This window comes from Castor canadensis, chromosome 1 (assembly GCF_047511655.1).
Source record: "Castor canadensis chromosome 1, mCasCan1.hap1v2, whole genome shotgun sequence".
Taxonomy (NCBI): domain Eukaryota; kingdom Metazoa; phylum Chordata; class Mammalia; order Rodentia; family Castoridae; genus Castor; species Castor canadensis.
In genome coordinates, this window is record NC_133386.1 from 114804284 (window position 1) to 114824413 (window position 20130).

The window sequence follows — 20130 nt, forward strand, 5'->3', positions numbered from 1 at the left end:
GACCCAGGTCTTGATTCTAGCAGAGACTGCTGCCTACTTGTCTTTGGGCTTTGATGTCCTCAGCCATGAAACAAGTGGTTGCATTGGCCACTCCTTCAACTTCTTCTCTTCTTTCCTTCCTTCCTCCCTCCTCCCTTCTTCTCTCTTCCTCCCCCTCTCTCCTTCCTTCCTCCCTCCCTCCATCCTTCCTTCTTCCCTCTCTCCTTCCTTCCTTCTTTCCTTCCTTCCTTCCTTCCCTTCTCCCTCCCTCCCTCCCTCCCTTTCTAATACTCAATTTGTCTTGAGAACAGAGGAGTTTAATGCAGGAGCCCACTAAGTGAAAACCAATTAAAAATGCTTTTGAAAATCACCTTTGAAATTGCAATCAAAGTTAAGATTGCCACCAGTCATACATAAAGAAGATAGGAAAATGTAAAGTATAGACTGTGGGTGATTGTCCTCTTGCCCTATTTTTCTGTTTTCCAATTTTCTGTAATGGCCATGGAGTAATATTTTTGAAATCAAATAATAAACATATGCAATCAATTATAAACTCATTTGGCAGGAAAAAAAAGAATGTGATTTATACAAAACATATGCTGGGCAAAGGGGGAACACCTGGATACAAAAAAAGATTTGTAATTATTTCTCACATAATCCCTGTAATCTTGCCTGGGTTAATGTTGGTTGATGACACGTGTTTTTTTGTGTGGCTGTGGGAAAGACCCAGGGAAGATGGGAGACAGCTAGACTGACATCTTCTATAAAAGCAGTGGCAAAGCAGAGAACAGAGCCACGTGAGTTTCTTCACTGGGTTTAAAGACTAAAAGTCTAGGTGGGGAGCAGAACTAGAGAGGTTTTATCCCTTGTTTATGCAGATGACCCCGTTCCCAAGGCAACTGACAAATCCATATGGCTTGTCAAAGGTAATAATGAGAGTGGATGTAATAGGCAGAGCACCTACCAGGTACAGCATCAGTGGTGGGGATGGAGGATTAACTATGCCAGCTCAGAGAAGAGGGTGCAGATAGGTTTGGAAACTTCCCCTGTGTGGGGTGCTCATCCAGTGCTGCCTGGATCTCCCTGTTGTCCGTTTCACTGCCTGTACATGTGTCATTGGCCTGACAATCCTCTTTCCAAAGAGCTGAAAACTGTTCTTTCTCTGCTCTTAGCAGTCTGCTCCCTCTTTAACAAGGCAGCCCTTCAGATCCCTGAAAAGAGTTCGTGTGTCCATGTCCCCTCTTAGCCTGTCATTTCTGGAAAGCTTGGAGAGGTGTTTTTTATTCACAGATGCCTTGGGAAATTTCATGGTTTTTAGACTCATGCTGAGTTTGTCCAGATGTGCCAATATTTGTCTTAGCTGATATAAATTAATTGTCCAGATGAGGAAGAAACTTTTGTAGGCACTTACTAATGCAAACCAGTTCCTTTGGGTACTGATGGAAAGGAAAAAAAAATTAAAAAATGAAACGGATAATTTTCCCTAGGCGAGTGTTGAATTCACATTCTACTTTTAGGATAAATCTGTAGCGTGACAGGTCAGCATTACCTGGTGATACTTGTAAGAGAGCCCAGCGTTTATGTAAGGACTTGGAGGAAAGTGTACTATCCTTACATTATGTGAACAAGCTCGAAGGCCCAGTGTGTAGAGCATTAGGTAGCAAATAGCTTGGCTTCCTTCAGGCTTAGAGGAGCAACTGTTATTATTATGAATGAAGTTTACATTTGTGGAACTGTGCAAACTCTTAAGAAGAGGGATTGCAGGAATAACATGGTCCAGCTCTGTCAGAACCTCGTACATGTATCTGAGTTCTTCTAAAGAACCAGAACAGAAACAATGTCTAGCGTGGTTGAACCTTTAGATAGTAATAATAACAACACCCCTCCTCAACAAACAGTCACTAACTGTAGTGACAGCTGCTGCTAATGTCTTTGAACTTCCGTGGTGTGCCTGACCACCAGTTATCCCAGTGAGCTCTCGAAACATGGGAAACAGGTATTAATGTTAGCCTCATTTTACAGATGAGACAACTGAGAGGGAATACATCCTGCCCAAGACCATGTATCTTATGCACAGAGCAAGCGTGTAGTTCATGCTTTGTTCCTATACCTTGTTTCTTTTCTAAACAGAGCACTGGGAATCTTTCACTGTAAATGAACATGAATGGAAATGTTCCCAGTATGAGGTCTTCTTAAGTGAGACATTCAGTTTTAGCAAAACAATTAAACCAAGGCTTAGGATAAAGCATCCATTTCCACATTCAAATATTACCTTTCCTGTTTTGGCATCCTTTTCTATGAAAACCACAGCACTGATTTCTTAACTCTAAGAGATGGATGAAGGCAACATGATTTCATGTAAAGTTTGCCAGTTTCCTGGAGGTGGGATGACATGAATTTTAACTAGCACTGTCCTCTGGGGTCTTGGCCCACTCCTTTACTCTCTCTGGATCCTAGTGTTCCCAGCTAATAAGGTGTGGGCAGGAGACTTGGATCACTAAGATTCCCTCCAGCTTTGCATAATGCATGATCATGTGACTGCTAGCTTGGGGTGGGGGGGAGGATAAGATGTCTTTGTTCTTTAATGAAAATAGCAGATAACCAACCTGATGCCAGGCTCTTATTCACTGCAGCTTTATTTTAAGGATATATGACACATTGCTGCCCTGCTGCCTGTCTATTTAAGGCATTCTTCAACAAACTTGTCAGGGCTTATCTGAATCCTAGCGCTGGTTAGGTGTGGCTGATTGCCTGAAGGGTGAGGTTTCTGACTTCTTCCTTCTGTGTATTAGTGAATTGAAATCAAGGCAAAAACCACTTGGCTTCCTGCCTCCTTCATGGTAGACTTTCCCACATATTTTCTAGTAGCTCTTTTGACAGCCAGATCTAGAGGCAAAACAGGGTAGAGATTTTAGAAATAGGTGATGATGGTTTGTCTCATGAATTTCTTCTCAGTTTCCTTTCCCCACCAGTCAAGTAACTGCTCCCCTTCTCACAACCCCCTGGACATACTTCCTTGGGAGAGAATCTAGTAGGGTGATCAATAACCATTTCTCCCTTTTGCTTCCTCTGGATTATACAGCCATGATGGATCGAGACAGAATATGCCTGTACTTGGCACTTATAAGGTGGTGTAAGGAAGAAAAAAATTGTGTTTCTTTAAGGCATGTGAAAATATTCCTTTCTGACACAGATAATTCTGAAGGAATCTTTTCCGCTTTCCTAAATAGCTGTATGTTCTCTTTGCTTGGTAATTAGTTATGTACTGCCTTGACATTTTTTCTGTTTTTATAAAATATCTTACAGCTTTTTATGTTTTTGGTTACAATTTGTTTCTGCATTTAGGGTTTAAATTATTTGAGGCCAGGGGCAAATATAAATATTAATATCTATATTAATCTCTTTTGGAGGGTTCCAATTACATGTACTTTAGGCCATTTGAAATTGTTCAACCCAGTGCTGCTCTGCCTATTTTTTAAATTCTCTTTTTCTCTTCATTTCATTTTGAATAGTTTTTATTTTTGTATTTTCAAGTCCACTAATCTTTATCTTCTGTAATGTCATATCTGATGTTGATCCCAGTCAGGGATTTTTTTTGTTTTTTGTTTTTTTGGTAGAACTGGGGTTTGAACTCAGGACTTTGTGCTTACTACACAGTTGCTATACTACTTGAACCATGCTTCTAGCCCCAGTATATTTTTCATTGCATACATTGTACATTTCACTTCTAAAAGTTTTATTTGAATCTTTTTAATAATTTTAATGTCTCCATTTAATTTTTGAATAAATAGAATATGTTCCTTTCCACTAATTTTATTATGTCAGTTTGAGTTCATTTTGATTGAATAATTATTTTTCTTCCTCATTAGGGGATCATGTTGTCCTGCTGTTTGCATGCTTAATTTTTTGGGGGGGGCGATACTGGGGTTTGAGCTCAGGGCCTCATGCTTGCTAGGTAAGCACTTTACCACTTGAGCCACTCTGCCATCCCTTTTATGTGTTGGGTGTTTTCCAGATAGTTTCTTGGGAACTATTTCCTTGGGCTGACTTCAAACAGTAATCCTCCTGATCTCTGCCTCCTGATTAGCTAAGATTACAGGTGTGAGCTACTGTCACCCTGTTTGCCTGCTAATTTTTTATTATATGCTAGACATTGTAAATTTTCTCTTGCTGGGTGCTGGATATTTTTCTGTCCATGTAAACAGTTAATCCCAGGATAAACTTTGTCCTGGGATGCAGTTAATTTGCTTAGAAGAAGTTTGATCCTTTTGGGTTTTTATTTGAAAATTTGTTAAGCAGTGCTGGAATAATAGTAGTCAGTCTAGAGCTAATTATTCCCCCATGACAATTAAGGAACTTTGTAATGCATTCTACCCAATGCCTGGGGAATTATGAGATTTTCCCAATCTGGAAACATCTTTCCAGATCTTTTTTCCCTCATCCTGGGGGAGTTGCTTTACATGCATTCACTAATCAGTGCTTGAGGGAGGGTTCTCTGTGGCTCTCTCTCGTCTCTTGCCCTTTGTCTTACAAACTCCATCCAGTTGCCTTGGTCTCCCTAGTCTGTTAGCTCTATTTTGTCAGCTCAAGGGGTTCAGTGGGTCCCTGCCTTCCTGTTCCTCATTCTCCTACCCCTCATACATTTTGACATGGGAACGCTCTCAGGCAGTACACTGGGGAACTCATCAGACTCATTTTCATGTTTTTCCTTCTCTCAGAGGTAACTATCTTTCCTTGCCTGTTATGTTGGTCATGAAAATTATTTTGTTTTTTCCCTGTTGGCCAAAAGTGGACATGACCCATTTTATTCTTCATATCTGGAATCATCTTCCATCTCTGACATCTATAACCTGCCATCACTGTTTCCATGGAACTGGTTTAGGAGCTTTTCTCCTGACTTCCATTATAACTTGTATTTGTAATAAGCTAGTTTTCATCCTCTTTCTTCTTTTGAGATTTTATTTCCTTGAGTTTAGGGAATGTCTCTGGATTTCTAACACGTAATAATTGCTCACTAAGTATTTGTTGAATGAATGAATGAATGAATGGCCTTCAATTTTCCAAGTATCAGTTTATGAACAGCTTTCAGGATTTTTTTTTATAGAAATGAGATTAAATCATTATACACGCAATTGAAGTCTCTTTTAAGTTCCTTGGTAATCAATTGTTTTTGATGGCTTAGGCATATTTTCTTCCTATGTATTTTTTGCAGCCTCTCATTGGAAGACATTTAATAAAAGCCACCTACTTGATGCTTGAAATACAATGTGGAAGTCAAGGAACTAAGAACAAAATAAGTAGATTGCAAAGACAATGAAATGAAGACTAACTTTTCAGTAACCCAGTTTTGGTGAACCTTCAGGTATGGTGTATCCAAGCCTGAGGTTTTCTGAGGAAGTTGTTCTTATCTCAAGTGCTCTTTCCATGTTGGATGCACTTGGATATCTTTTATCCTAGTAGACTGTAACTGGTCTGCAAATAGCTGTGAGCATTCTTATCAATTGGCAGTGGATATGTGCCACTGAGGCCATGGTCAAGGACAAATTTATACTATATTTGGGTCTTTAAGGGCCAGTAGCATGGGCCATATTTGGTAAGCCTCTCAAGACTATCTTGCTTCATTTCCTCAGCAGTTCTTGGTACCCAAGGTGACTCTGGCAACCAAATTTCCTAAATCCCATCCTGCACAGTTGGCATGATGAAAATGGTTTGAGGCCTGTGTTCTTTTTGGACTCAATGTTGTCATCTGTGCTGTAGGGACAGAGAGATCTAACTTGCCAAGTTTCTATGAGGAGGAAATGAAGTAATATGTGTTAGTTTCCTATCATAGTTCTGGGTATACAGGAACCCTCTCCCTTTTCTCTTAATTTAAAAGGCAGCCATTTGCCTCTGGAGTTAAATTGTAAGGAGTTGCTACCAACTTTAAAGAAACATGGAGGTACTGTATCTGTGTCTCTTATTTCTCACCTTCTCATTTAATGGTCAATGTGTATGCCTTTGCTTTCAGGCCAAATGCTTATTTTCTTGACTTAAAACACAGCATTTGTTTTTCTTGTTTCCCTTTTTTCCTCCCTTCCTTTATCTAATAACTTCTCTTGCTTGGTATAGAGTTATTTCACAATATCTCCATCCTTCCCCATTCTTTCTCCGTGGAATCCATGGGCCAGGCCAGGTCTAGGGTGGTTTTCATTAACAGGAACGTTCTGCATTAGCTGAGCAATTTTTCATTCTACTTCTCAGATATTGATTAAACCTCTCTCTGATGTACAAGTGGAGATGAATGTATTTTATATATTTTCCTAGAATGACATTGATTGTGTGTCTAAACCAAGATTAGACCCTGCTACTTAAAAAAATCTGACTTTCTGCTTCAAGAATAGACTGTGGCCTCCCAAACTACTAGTTGAATTTAACTTTCAACTGTACTTTGTATTTAAATCTGATGACAGTATTGTTTTTCCTTTTGTCTTGTTTAGATGACAATATTTTCCTTGCTGGTCTGACCCTTAGTACCTCAGTAACCTAGGCAGCAAGTGTCTTAATGGTGTGTAGAATGCTAACTAAGACCTTCATTCTCTTTTGCCTTATTGTTTATGCTTTTTGTAATCTTGTCTATTAGATGGTAAATTCTGTTATCTTCCACTATAAAAAGTGTAGTGCTCTGCTCATAAATATGTGAGTGTATGAATAAATAAATGTATTTACCTAATTACTAGTTTAAACATCTCAAGGCTCCTGGTTTAAATGTGCACAGTGCAATCATGAATGCGAGATGGGATAATTGAAAGAAATTAGACTGGGTTTCTTAAGATTGCCAAACCTTTCCAGTGCCATTGTATCAATTAGAAAAGGTGCCCCTTGTGTTGTGGCTTGTATTTTGTTTTATTTTTTGTGTATATTGTGTGTGTGTCCCATGTAGTAGGGAGGCTGAGCATGGCTGCAAGAGTCTTGCACATGTGTTTTCCTCAGTGGCTCCCTAGGTTGGGGACCCCTCTGCAGGGCATGCAGTATAGATGTATGTGGGTCCTCTGCCTTTTGTGTTCTGCCTCCTGGAGCTTTGATGTTGAATGCTCTTAAGGAGGGCACTTTTCCTCATCCTAGTCAATGTTTCCTTGCAGGGCAGGTCCCATGAAGACAAAAGTTCCCCCATTCTGTCTGTGGGATTTTTTTGTGATGCTCCCACGTGCCTCCCCAAAGTGAGATTCAGATTCTCCACGTTTGTCTGTTTTGCTGAAGACTTGGAGCAGAAGTCTGTGTGAGTGTTCCTTGGTGCTACCAGCAGCTTCTTTAGCATTTCCTTTTTGGTGGAGTCAACGCCAATCACCCACCCATCCTGGTGTTGGAGGCCCAATTTGTACTGCCTTCTCTGCCATCTGATCCCATTTCTGTCTCTCTACCTACAGAAAATCCCTGACCCGGCCTCACTCTTTTCCTCATACCCTGCTTCCCCTTTCCACTCTTGACCATTGCCCATGTGGTTTGCCTTGTCTGAGGTGTCCTCCTCTTTCTCCACAGGTGCTGTAGGATCCCACTTTTAGGAAAGGAGCTGCACCCCTGTGCATCATCCTACAAAGCCAATTTGATTCATTAAGTTTACTGACAAATATGTTAGTGCATGTTGCTCCCTTAGAATAGTGCCCAGCACACAGTTTCTGCTCAGTACTTAGCTATCATTGCTATTTTCTTTAAATCTCATTAGCCATCCATTCAAAACACACCTGTGCCCTCAGCAGATGCTGCTCCAGGTCTGGGGATGCAGAAATAGATAAGGATTGGAACTTGTGGATAAATAGCAGGATTGGTCATCTGCCAGTTCCTTGAAGAGGCCCTGGCAGGAGGTTTGACTGATCCTGCAAGGCAGTCCCAGTCCAGGACTCTATCTTTCTTTATATACCCTCCTGCAGTGCTCCTGGTCAGGATGAGGCAGGAGAAAGAGTAAAAGCTTCTCTGTTTGGTGGGTATGGATTTGAATTCCAGCTGTGTCATGTGCTGAGTCTGAGCTTCAGTCTCTTCCTTTGCAAATAATGGAAATAGAATAGTAGCCAAATGTCATTATGGACTTGATCATGGACTAATCACTTTACACTTGATTTAAACCCTTAAAACAGCCCTAGGAGGTGTCCCCTGCTACTGTGCATATTTTACAGATGAGAAACCTGGGACACAAAAAGATTAGGAACCTGGTGTAAGTGGTAGAGTTTTGAGCTGAACCCAGACCGGCGAGAAAAGAGAGGCCACATTCCTTTCTGTTACACAGTATCAAGCTATACCGTGGGTCCAAACATGTTAAGATTCTTGGTACACAGGGTCAGATCAAAATAGTAGCTATTATTATTCTAAAATTCAGGTCTTTCTCCACCACACCAATACCAAATAGTATACTGCTCAATGACACTTGATGGGATTTAATCGGGTTTGGATTTTGTGTATGGGAAGGTGGGTAGGTAACTCTACTGCTTCCATAGGGAAATACTTAGTAGGATATCTTAAAATGGGGGAAGTTATGACAATATCAAATAGCAGCCAGAGAAGCAAACCAGTTAATGAGATTCTATGCTGGAAAGTTGGAAAGAAGGAATAAAACTGGAGGATACAGTCTGGAAGACAGCATTTGGAAATATTCTGCTTAGCAGGTAGTGTTGTTGAGCAAAAGAAACAGGGCATGAGTGGTAGGCATCTTTTATAGTGATGGTGAAGACGTAGGAAGGTGTACTGTCTTTTAAAGTTCAAAAATCAATTTGTCCTTCTGCCATCTCTCTTTAGTATGATGCAAAGTTGGCAATGGCTGGTAGATTCTGTTTTGCCTGATGACGTTTTGAATGAATTAGGTTTGGTTGTTTTGAAAATGGCTAAACCAGAAAGCCAAAAGTTCTCTCTTTAGAAAGGAGATTTACGGTGAGTAAGAAAGAGCTCAGCTATCCAGGAGAACTCTGAGGCTGTTTAGTTCAGAAACTTCCATCTTTCCCTATCCTTTCACCTGTTTCACCAGCAGAAAAAGGACGTTATTTAGAACTATGTGATATAACAAAGCTGTACACAGAGACATAGCTCCTGGAGATGATGGCACTTACCAATAAAGTGGGAAGCTATCAGGAGGATGTCGAGGTGTTCAAAGGAAAGATTTTAGAAAATCTTGAAAGATAAAAGTCCCTTCCAATTAGCCAGTAGGTCAGTCTTCTAGGGCTTTTGGTGATAACATAGGGCTTTGGAGTGACCCTTCCCAACAAATCTAAGATGGATCTTATATATTTGCTAAGGTTTATTGAAATTAAAAAAATTGAGTAGTATATTCTATAAAGAGTGAATACTAATGACATTTAATTCAGCTCAAACAATAAAAAACGGGTATCACATTTTCCATTTATTATTCTTTTCCTTACTTCAGAATCTTTCTTCCTGTGTAATTTAACAAAATGTTGAGAAATATTTTTGCTTTATTGCAGGCAGGATACATTTCATGAGGCTTCTCCTTCTTTGTCTGATCTATCTGCCAAATCTCTTGACTTCATATCTCCCATAACCCGTCTGATCTTCCTGTGGCCGTGGGAGAGGCATATCTTTGAAAGTAGGATTTTGAGTAAAGGAATCAGGAAGTTAGGGAGGCTTGACCAGGCTCCATGGCTCCTGGTTAATTTCAGCTTAAAGCCATGTGCTGTTTTTCTTGGGCCCTTGATTTGCCAGTGAGCATATCTTTTTCTTCCTTAGTGTACATTGGGCGTTAGTGCAGGTGGTATTTGTTACTCAACTGTAATGTAAGCATGTGGCCTCTTTGGGCCTTGATGTCATCCATGTGTAAAATGGAGCTATAAGGTATTTCCTGACCTACTTAAGGTTACTGTGAAGATTAAATGATCATGTACAAAGAGCCTTTTAAGAATTATCAAGTTTAGCACAAACATGAAGTGACATGAAAGTCATTAGGATCCTTATTATTGAGTTCTATTTTGTGACCTCCTTTCAGCTCTATCAAGGAAAGCATCTTGCCTAGTCATCTTTTAGAAGAGTTTAAATGCTGGTCAATGTCACAGAGCAAGTAAGGGTGGAAGTAGAACTGAAGCTCGTCTTCTGACCCTGTTCTGGCAGAGTGCTCAAGGGCCTTTCTGCTTTACTCTCTCTGGCATCATCTCTTCAGTGAATGGAATAAGTAGCTCTCCTTTCTTGGTACCTGAGAAATGGTACCTGAGTAGAAGCAAAGACATTGTAGCCTTCTGATTCTTTTCAACTCCATTTGTTGCTGTTTTCTTTGTCTGTCTGCATTGCTGAGCTGGCATGAAGCAGTGAGGACAAATGTGACTAGGTTCTAGCCTCCAGGGGTTGACAGTCTAGTGGAAGGATGCAGATGAGCAAAGAGACATTCTTAGGTCTGTCTGGGTAAGTCACTCATGTCTCTGAACTTGGGTTTTCAAGGTGCTTAGTGAGGGCCTGGACTAGATGTCCAGAATTACTGAGGTCTTTTCTAATTTATCACGTCTATGGATCTGTGATAATCCAAAGCTGTGTGCCTGAAAGTCATTGTCTGATGGCATATTTTTAAAATATACATTATTTATGATAAATTTTGCATGTTAGCTACATTGTCTAGCATTCAACATTAGCATCGTCTTGTCTTGCATGGGAGCATAGATGGTGATACTTATTCAGTTAGCCAAACAGTTAACTTTGCAAAAGAGCAGAAATGAACACCTGATGATGATTAATGCAGGGCACACAAATCAATGTTATGACATTAATCATTGTTGTCTGAAGCCGTTCAGTGCCTTTCTGAGAGGGACCTTCATACCTAGGCCATCTTTCTTTTTCTCTAAAAAGGACCATAGGATAATTAGCAGCTAACAATTGTTATTTTTTGCTCAGGTGCTAGGTTCTAAGTGCTTTCTAGATAAAGACTAATTTAATCTATGCATCATTTTGAAATATGTTTATTATCATTCATACTTTAAAGATAAGGCAACAGAAGTACAAGTAATTCAATAAAACTTGTTCAAGATTACACAGTTATTCATAGTGCAGGTAGACAGCCATACTGTTAGTGGCCAGACCATCTCCTAAATGTGAGTCTCCCTGCTCAGCTCATGTTTAGAAACTGGCCTCTATTTTGAGGCCACACACTAAGAAAGCAGGTGAACCATCTTACTTGTGCCATTGTCTTGGCTAGTTTCTCATGTGTAAGGATTCTTCCTTTGCAGGAGAGTTCTCAGTCCATATCTCACTGGACCTTGGGAATTGTGTGCAAATTGTATTTATGTACCCAGGTGTGTTGTTTTGTTACAAGTGGGGGCAGAGACTTCCTGCACATTATCAGAAGGGCCCCTACTCTGTCCCTGGTAGGGTCCTCACTATGCAGGTCCCTATGCTTGGATGAATGTTATGCTGTTGGAAGTTAGGAGCAGTGAGCGGCCTGAGAACTCAGAAGAACCAGGCTTTCCAAATGTCCCTCTGCTCCTTGGAATTTGACAGCTGAGTTGCAATTAGACAATGCCTTCTCTCCCCAAAGCTCCCTGACTTTTTCCTTCCTCCTTTCTCCTTGAAATTCTGTACTCTCAAAGATTTTGAACTTTTTTTCTTTTATTTTGCCTCTTTCTTACTGTTTTAGTTCAGAAATCAGATGTCAGTAAGCTTTTCATTACTTGTCCCACCCATGAGTTGAGTTGCCCATTTAACTCTTATGAATGTTTTCTTTGTTAAGATGAGTCCTTTCAAAAACTTTGTAAAGAATGTTTTACCATCTAGTAATATAAGAATATAGTTAGATTATAGCAAGAAAACCTAGCAGGAAACACACACACACACACACACACACACACACACACACACACACACACACACACACACACATACAGATACACACATACACACAGAACAGTTTAGCTTCAGATCAAAGAAACCGAGTGTATCTATAAGGAAATTTTTTTTAATGTTATCATTTTAATTGTCATGTTGTGTTGTTATTACCTTGTCTGTCTTAATCTCTCTCTTAATTGTTATTACTCTAGGTAGGTCTTTTTAGGACTGGAAATGGATCACACATATTATATTGTTCCGAATATTAGAAAGATGACAAAAATTGCCTACAAATTAGTTTCATGATGCTCTTGGTCCAAACATGAATAACTAGTATGTAATCTGGAAAACTTTACCATCTATCTCATGCTTCTATGCTACAACAAAGTGGTTTTTTTTTTTTGGTGCTGTAAATGGAAAGAAGGACCTCACATGAGCTAAGCAAGCGCTCTGTCACTGAGCTACACCCCCAGCCCTCACAACAAACTTTTAATGTTATTTCATGTTTTCTTCTTTATTGTGGCTTAGGCATTGCTAGATTCATATCCCAGTTCTGTCACTGATAAGCTGTGTGATTTGGGGCAAGTTTATTTCATCTTTTTTCCTCTGAAAGAGGAAAGAGACAATTGCATATTGCTCAAAGGCTGGTGAGGAGTGAGACCAAGTGTGTTTGTGTATTTAACATGGGCTTTTCAGAGTCAGCCCTTGATAAATGATTCTGTTGTTGATTTCTCTCCTTGTCATTCAATTTATATATATATATAACATGGGAGGCACAGTGCCTGGCACATAGTAGGCACCACACAAATATTTTATTGGATTTGGTTGTGCTTATTTTTTAAAAGTTTTTATTAGTATATGATAGTTATGAAGGGGGTTCTGTTATGCCATTTCCATATATACATACATTGTACCCTGGTTTGGTTTATCCCTCCATTTTTTTCTCCCTCTTCTCCTGCTCCCCTTCTTGAAATGACTTCAACAGGTTTCAGTGTTCCATATTCATACATGCATAGAAAGTACCTTCACCATATTCCCCCTCCTTCACCCTCTGCCTCCTGCTGTTACTCTCCCCTTAACGTGAACATGTTTCACATTCCTGTCCTTCATTGTTTAAGCATCTGTTCATTGTTCAGTGCAGTTTTGCCTTGGGATTTTACCTGTAAATGTATTGTACCTTAGTCAATGAAACTCTTTCTCGTACTCTTCCTTACATCCTTTCCCCCCATCCTATATCGTTCAATAGTTTTCAGTGTGTTTTATTGTGTCTTATGCCTATACAGATGCGATATGTTTTGGTATTATTCACTCTATCATTCTTTCTTCTTTTCCTCTTTTCTTTCTTCATCTCCTCTACAGTCCCACTTTTGGAGACATGTTCTGCATGCATACATGCATATGTATATGTGTATAGGATAATGCCTCTATTTGTATTTGTACCTTCCATGTATGAGAGAACACATGATTGTGCATAGTTTTTGTGACTGAATCAGAAGTTAGTTGCCAGCAGCAGGTTTTTATTTATTCCAGGAACAAGGAGGAAACTGAATGGAACAAATAATGGCTCTACCTTTAAGTCAGCTGACTTCCTAGTGAGGTGGTCTTGAAAGCAAACAATACAAGGTGGCAAGTCTATTGGAGAAAGAAAAATGACCTTGGAGCTGGGCTAAGGGGCAGGAGTTGCCTAGCTGCCCCCTACTCTGTGGCTGAAACTTTACTTTTCTCCCTTGAATGAGGAGAGAAGAGAGGGGCAGAAAGGTTACTGGTTGTGTTCATTAATTTTCTTTCAAGAACTGCCACATGTCACCAGATTGCCCCCCCCCCCCCCGGCACCAGTACTGTTTGGCTGTCTTCTGTTTGCCCAGGAGAAGCCAAAATGTTAAATCGGTGGAGCTTACAAGATCTGGCAGAGAAATTCTTCACGTCTGGCCTGGATGTCTAAGTAAATTTGGTATACTCCTTGTGATCTGGGGCAAATGCTGGAAGCTATTAGAAATCTGAACAAAACCCTCCATTCAAAGACTGCTCGTTTCCTGCTGGGGTAATCCAAGTATCAAACATCAAGAAATATGGGCCAGGAGAATTGCGGCTTCTGCATGCAGAACCCACCAAGGTGTCTGCGGCATCTCCCCAGATGACTTAGAATGCTACTTCCACTTGATCGTCTTCAAGAAGTGATTTCTTTTGAAAATAACAGCTCTACTTCTCCTCCACCAAGCGCAGAGGAGAGTTGCGTGAATTTCCTCTTGTCAGTCAAATTTAGGAGAGGGCAGCTTTCGCCTTCCCTTGAAGTTTTAGGGACCTTCCTTTTGGTTTTGTTTGATTTTGTGGGGTTTTTTTTTTTCTCCTTTTCTTGTAAATTTCCTCCTCAAATCAAAAACTATCTTTTATTAGTTATGGTTGTAGAGTTTACTGATTTAGACTTGGCCAGCTCAGTGGCTGGAAACTATTTTATGGAGAAGGCTCTGTGGAGAAGCTATGGTTTATCTTATGAAATATCTGAGTTTGTCATAAACTGTTTCCTTTCTGTAGAGAAATTTATTTTCTGTGAAATTCCAGGTGTTCTTTTACATAGACTTGAAAGGAATAGATTTGGTAGTCACTTCAGGTTTTTGGTTTTGCTTTTTCCTGAGAATAATATTTTTTTTCATGGTGGATTAATTGAGGATGAAATCAGATAACCTAGGTAAAATTACCAGGTGGGCACAGTCAAGTCCATTATCTTAATTAATTTTAGTTACGCTGTGCTGTACAGCCAGCTATGCTATTAGGTGCTGTGAGGTAGCAGCTGGGGGTGTGCACTGTTCAGCAAATCCTTGTATCAGACGGCATGGGAATTATTTTCTTAGACAGACTCACTCCTGCAGGACTGGAAACTGCTAGAGACCAGCAACAAAATCTTATTCATAGTACCACATCAGATAACCAATTAATACTTTTTAAAAAAATACAAATGAATGAATAGGACATTTTTTTAAAACAAAAGTTGAATGTTAGACTAGGGGATCTCACAAAGTAAAAGGCAAGAGTAGATTTTTACAGGGTGTCCTCCCATGTGTCCAGCCTTGTAGCTTCATCTGTTCTGTATGTCAGGTCTCCGAGGTGGTGTATGCAATCGGTCCACTTTTCTTTCATCATTAAGGAATTCAGCTTCATAATTTAGTAGTCTCCATCATACTCTTTCCCCACCACATCTGTATGAGATATGAAGTGTGTGAAAAGGTAACGTTGAATGGGAAAAATTAACCCATTTTGATGACTTTTAAGGAACTGTAACTGTGCACGATAGCCTCGACTTACTTGTCAGTAGACAGCAGGCCTAGGCTATGTCAGGGGTAGCATGGTAGTTCCCTTTTGGGGAGTTTTTTTCTTTTCCTCCAGGTTGTGCTGACCTCTTGGGCAAAAATATTTCCCATCTAATAAAAGTCAGAGCAAATTTATGGGCCCGCTCATGACCACTTGTTCTTTATGCTTTAACAGAAAAAAAATAAATCTAGAAGATTCATAGGTTGCTGTTGGACCACATAAATGGTACACAGGGGCTAAATAGTCCCCCTTTCTTGGCTTGCTTATCTTTTCCTGATTCTGACTGGCTGGGGGATACTGAAGATTGTGGAGTGATGGGGATTGTAGAAAAGGACAATGCAGCCAGTTCTCTTTAGAAGCTCAAGCTGTAGCTCTCACTGCCTGCTGGACCTTCCTCTTTGGCACACTGGGGGGTCGGAGGTGAGCATGGTAATGAAACAGTAGGCTCTCTGACAAATCATGTCGAACTCACTGAGAGAGAGGACATTCTGTAATAAAAGGCCCAGAAAAATATTAACGCAACGCTATGACAATAGCCCTTTCTACCTCTTCCTGTGAGTTTTCTGATATTTTGTCTATCGTTCAACAAGTATTTATTAAACATCTACTGTGTTCTGTTCATTATATACTTAAAATAGCTCTTAAGTGAGTGGTGACTCAGACATGAGTCTGGTCCTCAAGGACGTTGTCACTAACTAAGACAAATATGAGGCAATGCTGGTTCATAAGATACAGCAAGCTCAAGTTCAAATTCAACTTCTACCACCTTTGAGTCTGAACAAGTTACTTAATCTTCTTCCTAAGTCTTTAAAGTGTCAACAATGCATGCCTTCCTGAAAAAGTTGCTTTAGGATTTGAAATAAGGGCCTGGCAAAGAGTCAGCACTTGATAAATGGCAACTCTTTATTATTTTATTATTACTGATGAGATACAGATAAACCCTTGTGCTGGTTCAGAGGATGTGGGTACCACATTGAAACAGGAATGAGGGCTTCAGGAGTTTCATGGGGGATGCACATCTATGCTAAGCTTGGGAAAATGAGTAGAATTTGGAAATGTGGCAAGGGACTTTTTTTTTTTTTAACACTTTTTAGTTTGTTATTACAAACAGGCACTCATTTTGCATTGTTGTTCTTTGCAGTGTATGAATCAAATCATGATGTTACTGAAGACTAAGCATGAATCTCAACACCAGCAATGGTTTATTTCTTCTGGTTTCCTTTGTCCTCACCCAGAACCATTGAGCAATTGTGGACGCTCATGACCTGGCTGTATTAGCGGGGATGTCCTTGAGAGTCCCCAGTCCAATCAGAGGTGTTTTAGAGGCCTGTGTTCTCTGTTGTTTCTCACAATGATGAAAGACTAGAGCAGATGCCCTGGGTGTTGTATGGCAAGCTCTCAACAATGATGAACAGTTGTGATTATTATCAATTGTTTATGACTTCGAATAATCTAGAATTTAATTTGCCAAAGACAATTTACTCTCTGGGGAGTCTGAATGCAATGGTAGCAACCAGTGTCCTTGCATGCTGGCCTGAAGCTCCAATGGACTGGGCTAACTTTGGCATCTGTGCCTAGCCCATGTGTACCTGGCCTCAGTGCCAGCCTGCCAAGTCCTTGAGATCATGTGCGCCTACTATTTCTTGTCAGGCTTGCTAAGAAGGGGCTTGCATCCTACATAACAAGTACCAACAGAAGGTCTTCATAGTACTCACTCCTCTTTGTAACTTCTGCTCTGGAGACTTTTATCTTTCTTTTCTTTTTTTAAACACAGCTTTATGGTGTTGGGTTGCTAAGGAGCCCATCTTGTGTCCACTGTGGTAATCTTACCAGTCTTTCTCTGAGTTGGAAATCCATGCCCGTGGAAGACCTCATTCTGTTATTCTAGAACACTTCTTGGGCTTCTGGTAGAGGTTTGCATGTAGAGGCATAGAGAGTGAACAAAATCAATCTTACAGCTGGACAGAGTTTCTGTTTAGGGGGAGAGAGAAACTAAGTGACCCCAGGTAGGCATCCTGACTCTTACTTTACTAATGGTTAACGCTTGACTGACATGTTATAGCTACTGTGTTTATACTGATGTCATATAATTATACACTATGTACGTAATGTGCTTTTGAAATTATTATTTATTGCATAAATATTACAATAGAAACTTAACTCTAAACACAAGGAAAAAAGTGTGTGGGTTAGCACACTTAGCACAATGCCTGGCATAAATGGTAAACCCTCAGTGTGTCAGCATTTGTACCAAAATTTTAATAGTCCTTGTGTATGAATCCCTAACTTTTACACAGCAAAATTCTACTGTAGATACCCCTGGTCTTTTGATCCCCCAGCAACCTGCTCCACACTTGCTAATATTAGTCACATGTGCTGTGAACATGAATCATGATGGCATGAGGACATTTAGCTGTATTTACAGAATCCACAGTTTGAACTCTGAGCATCTATAGGAAACTCGTACCTCTATCTCATCCACATCCATTCTTTTCACTTTGGGGTGAGACTAGGCATTAAGGATGGTAGCAAGAGCACCCAGAGTTTGTTGTACAAAGTTAACTGGAAATCTAGAGGTGTTACCTATTACACTCAAGAAACTTTAAAAGGCAACGTTTGAAATCCCTGCGATGTGCAGGAGAAAGTTCCTTATATGATTAGTGTTGGTAGAGGAAGTTAGGTGGGGTAAATGTAAAATACCCAGTTCCTCGGTTTATTCTGGAATGTTTTTGACTTGGGTTGAAGGTATTTGATACTATAGGCGTTCTCTCTGTCTCTGTCTGTCTGTCTTTATCTTTTGAAGAGCAGTAGTAATACTTCTCAGACTAAGGAAAAAAGAATTGGAGGAGTAAGATTATAGCTTGATGATTTCCAGAGGTTCCCAAAGTAGGCACAATGCACATGACATTTTCCAAAAGGAGTGGCAGGAACTAGAAATGCAGCTAGGAGAGAGAGGCAGGCTTTGAAGTCATACAGTGAGGATTCAAGTTTTTGTTCTGGCGTTAGTTTGGTGGCCTTGGGCAAATTACTTAACGTTTTTGAATCTATGAGCAAGATAATTACAATGCTCACCTCACATGGTTGTGGTGAGGATTAAATTGGATAATGTAAATAATGCACTTAGCACAATGCCTGGCATAAATTGTAAGCACTCAATAAATGCATAGCACTATTGTTGTTATTTCCTGCTTCACACTGTAATTTTATTGCTTTCCAACCTGGTATCCCTGGACTAAGGTAGTATTGGGTCTGTAAACTATTTTCAGTATTTCAAAAGCTGAGAGAAATAGACAACTCTGGTCATTGTAATAAGCACACAGTAGATAGACTCTTTGAAACATGGTACCCACAGGAGAATATTAATCAAAGAAATCCTTGGTGTTGAAAAATGTGAGGCTTCCAGCCAACAAAGTTAGCAATTTCTGTAGTAAAAGCTTGAGGGCTTCTAGTAATAATGGGAGTCAATATAGGGCTGTGATGAGCAAAGAATTTGATTGATTGTTACAAGTGATGGTTCCCCTGTGGAGCATCAGAAGTTGATACACTATGGAGACCCCTTTGCTCAGTTGTGTTTACTGAATTGTAGAGTGTTTTACCTCTGTCAAGTGTCTTGGAAGCCGTGAGAAAAACTGAAAACCTGGAAGCAGTGAGAAAACAGCTAGGCAAATGGAAACCGGTTTCTCTACCCAACTTGTTCGAGCATTCGCTCTGGGCAACCAGACAGGCTCCAGGAGACATTTGTCTTTACAGTGTCTTCTTTTTTTAAGCTATAATTTAAACTGACATCACCTGATTTTGACATTACATCAAGGTCTCTGTAGACTTAACATTATGCTCATTTTCCCATGCTCATCCTTACTGGAGATTGATGCGTTTATACCAACATGGAAGCTGGTTGAATGGAAACCATCCAGAAAATGATTAAGGAGCTTGAAGCTTTCTGAAACTGGGTGCAGGGTATATTAAGTCATTATTGTTTAATGAAACTTGTTTTAGCTAGGTTCTCCTAACCATTTGTTTTCTTGTTTTAATATTGAGTCACTAATTTACACTAATGAGACACTGTCAAGATTAAACACCAGTCTTATCTTGGGTTTGTCAAAGTGTAAGATCTAACCTGAGTTGTGGCTTTGCAAAATGTTGTGTGTTAAACTTGGTGGAGATGTAGAAACAAAGTGCCTGGTTTCAACAGAAACTGTCAACATACTCATCTGCAAAGAAATTCGTGGTAAAGATGTTTTATATTATATACCAGCGTGGTGTGTAGTATGTCCCATCAGTAAACAGTTAATTACCCTTCCCTGGCAAATTTGCATACTTAGGTGTCTGGTGTGTAATTTGTGTTCATGTGGAATATCTACCGAGAATATGATCTCTTAAAAATGAGAAGCAGCAAGGCACAGGGGAAAGAATATGGACACTGGAGCCACACAGGTCTAGGCCTGAGTCCCAACTCCCTCCCCTCCCAGTTGCTGGGCAGGTAAGGAACTTCTTAACCTCCTTTTGCCTCGATTTTTCTCATCTGTACCATGGGGGTGGTAGAGCTTAGTAGCATCCTTAGTGATGTAAGGAGCTAATGCAGTAGTGTTCACTAAAAGGTAGACTTGAAGATATGTACAACACCCAACTGAATTCCTCCCAGATTTGTTCAAGGCCACCCAATCTTTCTTGGCCTTCTCTCCCATTATCAGTTAGTGTGAGCTCTGGAAGACTATCTGATTTTGTCATTGACTCAGAGGAGGAAAATGTTTTGGAAGGCAAGTATACTGCAAGAGAACACATCTATCTTGCTGCAGGATCAAATACAAATGGTTTCTGGATTGTCTGGTATTTACCTTTCACTTCTTCCCTTCATTAGTGGCGCTAATGGAGACATAAATATCTTACACTTCATTAGTCATAATCGTTTTGGTTCCTTCATCCCTCATAAAAGATCATAAAAGATCTAAGATTCAAACCTAGAGAAAGACAATAGAGGATGGGCAAAGATGATCTGAGAGATCATTTACCTTCTCCAAATGATCAGGGTACATTTGTGATTTAGTTTTTTGAAGACAGTGTTAC

General features: G+C 40.0%; 2 protein-coding genes and 1 long non-coding RNA gene across 7 annotated transcripts in view; 2 read left to right on the plus strand and 1 right to left on the minus strand.

Moving 5' to 3' along the window:
* LOC141422477 (neutral amino acid uniporter 4-like) overlaps positions 1-20130 on the minus strand; it is a 449783-nt gene that overhangs the window by 133824 nt on the left and 295829 nt on the right. The window lies entirely within an intron of this gene.
* The window catches only part of LOC141421463 (deuterosome assembly protein 1), a 409755-nt gene that overhangs the window by 92927 nt on the left and 296698 nt on the right, over positions 1-20130 (plus strand). The window lies entirely within an intron of this gene.
* Positions 14082-20130, plus strand: part of LOC141414199 (uncharacterized) — a 129726-nt gene continuing 123677 nt past the window's right edge. Inside the window, exon 1 of the long non-coding RNA XR_012439576.1 lies at positions 14082-19546. This is a non-coding gene — a long non-coding RNA (uncharacterized lncRNA). The remainder of the gene's footprint in view (positions 19547-20130) is intronic.